Genomic DNA, 4,192 nt, shown 5'->3' on the forward strand with positions numbered 1-4,192 from the left:
CGGGAAGAAGAAAAACTTTTACTTAGATCAAATTATTATTCGTTTACCACAATGAACACATATATTTCTATATATATATATATATATATCTTTACACATAATTTTATTTGTATTATATACGATTTCCTTTATATACTTACTTTTCAGGTTTTTATTGTTATCAAAAGTATAACGTACTTGGAGAACTTATAGACCTATGATCGTGACCAAGAAAAAAAGCCCGTTAAAAAACTGAATGATGTATGCATGACAATGCTGACAAATAACGTATAAGAAACTTATTTCGCTAAACCTAACTGATTGAAACAAAAAAAATTTCTTGGGTCTCGTTAAGGAATTTTTATGATTCCAGCACAATCTGATTTAATTTCAAATGCTTTTTCTTTTTGACTAATACTGACTAGCTAACAATGTCTTTTTTATCTTTTTAACTGCTTGTAATGAGGTTTTAATTTAATTCCCTAAAAAGCATTCTTATATGGATGAAAGTGAGGGCAAAGAACTTTTAATCTCTAGCCTGATTACAATATTTGGCGACCAAGTGAATCATACGATTATTTTCTGCTCGGGAATAGAAACAACATTTTTGTAATTTCTCTACTATATTTTTGTAAACATAGTTGCCAAGATCTTATTATTATTTAAGCAAATAATCGAAATAAAATGTTCAAGACCCATTATAAAACATGATTGGGGTCACAATAAAATAATGTATGAATGCAGTTATTTATTTATACATATTGTTACGACAGCGGGGGTCACGTGACGCTAGTAACAGATCATATTCTCGAACGTTCACGTCCCTTCCTGAAGCCTCGAGAGGTTACTAGGTTTTACGGAAAATTAATTAACGACCAAAGACGTAACAATATTTTATTATATATTGCAAGAACCTTTGAGTGAAAGTAAAGGAAAATATGTTACGATGTGTCAACCACATTACATCTGATATATCTAGTACCAATTATGCTTTTCGACCAAAACCAAAGATCGTCAGATCGGCGACAGACATTTTAGTGATCTAGACGATATATATATATATATATAAACATATCATCAATTTTCATGAACAAAAACTGTTTGGGTGTGAATCAGATTAAACAGGTGAGTTGTATTCAGTATCATGGCCAGGTGGCTAGGGCGCTCGACTCGCAATCTGAGGGTCGCGGGTTCGAATCCCCGTCCTACCAAACATTCTCGCCCTTTCAGCCGTGGGGGCGTTATAATATGACGGTCAAAGAGTAGCCCAAATATTGGCGGTGGGTGGTGAAGACTAGCTGCCTTCCTTCTAGTCTTACACTGCTAAATTAGGGACAGATAGCCCTCGTGTAGCTTTGCGCGAAATTCAAAACGAACAAACATTGCAACATTATTTATTTCATCTTATTTTTAAAACTGTTTGTTTATTTTATTTATTATTATTCTTTGATTTTAATCAACATTACTAACACCCACAAGAACTAGCGAACCAGAAAGGTAGCCTTCATGTTCGATCTGTGTTTATGTTTGTGTACGTGAATAGGCTAACAACTATTTACCACATATCGTATGATTTCTATCTTAAAAAAAACAACAACAGAAAAGTACTTCCTGCATAAACAAAGCGTAATTTACACAGGGGACTTGTCCCCTCATATTTCAATGCCAACAGTGTCTTATTATTATTATTAGAGGCTAAGTCGCTTACTAGTTTCACTAGCTTCCATCGAAAACCGATTACAAATATATAGCAACATCCTTACTTCTCTTATTGAAGAGAAGCTAAAGTTACCCCCTGATCATCACACAAGAATTAAAAACAACGAATTTTTTTGCAGTTATTTACTGACTAAAAATCTTATGTAGCAACATGTAATGAAACGTTAACCTTCCTTGACGTGAAATGTCTAAAAAAAACAACTAAAATATAATGTTAAAACATAGTGCAAAAATCAACATGTCCAAATCAAAACATACATAAGTTTGGGGGAGCTAGCATTCTAATAGATTTTTGATTTTTTCCGGTATTTTTCATCATCACTCTAAATAACTTAGTTCAAACTCGATGAAAATGTTCCATATCGTATGCAGTCAGCCGTTACGAACCCTATTTTATTAAGTTGTGGTGCAAAACGCCGAGACTAGCAAAGAAGGGAAGCTCATTAGGCTTAACAAATTAGATTTAATAACTTTCTGTTAAGTGTAATGAGCCTTTGTTACTTTCTTCTTAACTTTCTGTTAGGCTTAATGAGCCTTTATTGTTTACTTCATCTATAATAGCGTGCAGGCGGCACCATAGAGAAAAGCCTTAGCCATCTGTTTATTAAAAGTAACCGGACACCAAAGAGGCGTTTAATTACCATACGTGAAACATAAGCCAGCCTCTGAATACATTAAAAGGTAAAAGGAGAAAAATGAAGAAATAACATGAAAAATACGTTACTTGCAAAATTACATTAGTATACGGAAGTACTTACTAAACTGGGGGAACTGCCTTGTAACAGTGTTACCGGATTTCTTCAAACATTTATGCTATAAATCCATACGATCTTTATAGATTTACTTTCCTTAAAAACGAAATTTAAAAAAGGCCCGGCATGGCCAGGGCGCTCGACACGCAATCTGAGGGTCGCAGTTTCGAATCCTCTTCACACCAATCATGTTCGCCCTTTCAGCCATGGGGGCATTATAATATTATGTTCAATCCCACTATTCGTTGGTAAAAGAGTAGCCCAAGAATTGGGTGGTGATGACTAGCTAGCTACCTGTGGGACTTTAGCGTTGGTTTGTAGGCTTAACTCGGGCCCTCCGTTTGCAATGTCGACTAATTTACTGCCATCTATCGCGATTGTTATTACTGACGGGATGGAATAAATATATGTCGTGTCAAGACCGACTTTTCTGCACTTTTCTTCATATCTTGTCTTGCATATATTGTCAAATTTACTAGTACATTCGTGAAAAATGAACGGAGAACCAGGTGATTGTGTAGCGGAGACCATGTTTACAAGAATAATGTTTACGTCCAATATGGCCGTGAGCTTATGGACAAGAAAGACGTTAAGTAGTGATTCCAGTAAGTACGAATAACACTGCTTAAATGCAACCAAAAACCCTTTACACTATTTTTATTTTATTTTGCAGTTTACGAAATGTTCAAGCCCTTTTTGTTTGTTGTAATTGTACTGTAGTAAAATACTCGCTCTATGGCTCATTACATGATTAATTAATTTGTAAAGAAAATTTTTATCCGGGATTTTGTATAATCAGTAAATTTAGCAATTCATTTTGGCTGTTATATCCAGCTGTGAAGATAGTGTGCGTAGTTATGATATCGTTAATTACACACCTTTAAATCTGACCCATTTGGTTATTTCAAATGATTTAAATTACGTGTTTTCGCGTATGACATCACACTACACTCAAATGTACTATATTCCTAACGAGCGATATGCAATCCTTACAATCAAACACACGCAAAATCTGACTGTAAACAGAGGAAAACATTGCCAAATCTATACATTAGAAGGCGTGGCACTTCGAACAAGGACAGAAGAATCATCCTTCCTATATGGTGAAGTGACAGATAAAAACGACTTACACACTTAAATAAGTAGCGTTAACCGTCCACTTCCTGTAGATCAAAAGTTAACCGCGTTGACTTGATGGATACTTGAAACTGATAGTTCACTTCCTAAAGCAATTATCCTATATAATTTTTAACTCTCTGGGAGTAGCTTACACCTTCTGGTAATCAAAGTTAAGCTATGTTGTAATCCTGCCCCTCTCCCTTCGCGTGTTGATAAAGACAATCACACCGAACCTCTCTCGTCAAATCGGGAGGGGAAAGATTCGCGAAGTTATCACGTGACCTGTACTGGAACGAAACCTTAGCAAAAGTTAGATATATTAAAAGAGATAAAACCGTGTCATATAAATTTGAGAGATTCATTTAGTGCTTCCTGTTATGATTCAAAAATGTTAGCCCCCCCCCCCCAGTGGCATGTCTGCGGACTTACAACGCTAGAAACCGGGTTTCAATGCCCGTGGTGTGAAGAGCACAGATAGCCCGTTGTGTAGCTTTGTGCTTAACTTCAAACACACACACACACACAAATGTTAATTCTTATGATTTATTGCGAACAAGTGGGAAAAAAAAGGAACGAAAGGATTGATTAGATTATCATTCAATGTAAAAAAATAGTTTCTACAC

At 35.4% G+C, this 4,192-nt stretch overlaps 1 protein-coding gene across 4 annotated transcripts in view; it reads right to left on the reverse strand.

Annotated features, from left to right (window-relative positions):
- LOC106458940 (neogenin-like) overlaps window positions 1–4,192 on the reverse strand; it is a 138,491-nt gene that overhangs the window by 82,788 nt on the left and 51,511 nt on the right. The gene's annotated exons all lie outside the window — the stretch shown is intronic.

Source organism: Limulus polyphemus, unplaced genomic scaffold, assembly GCF_000517525.1.
Source record: "Limulus polyphemus unplaced genomic scaffold, Limulus_polyphemus-2.1.2 Scaffold536, whole genome shotgun sequence".
NCBI classification, from domain to species: domain Eukaryota; kingdom Metazoa; phylum Arthropoda; class Merostomata; order Xiphosura; family Limulidae; genus Limulus; species Limulus polyphemus.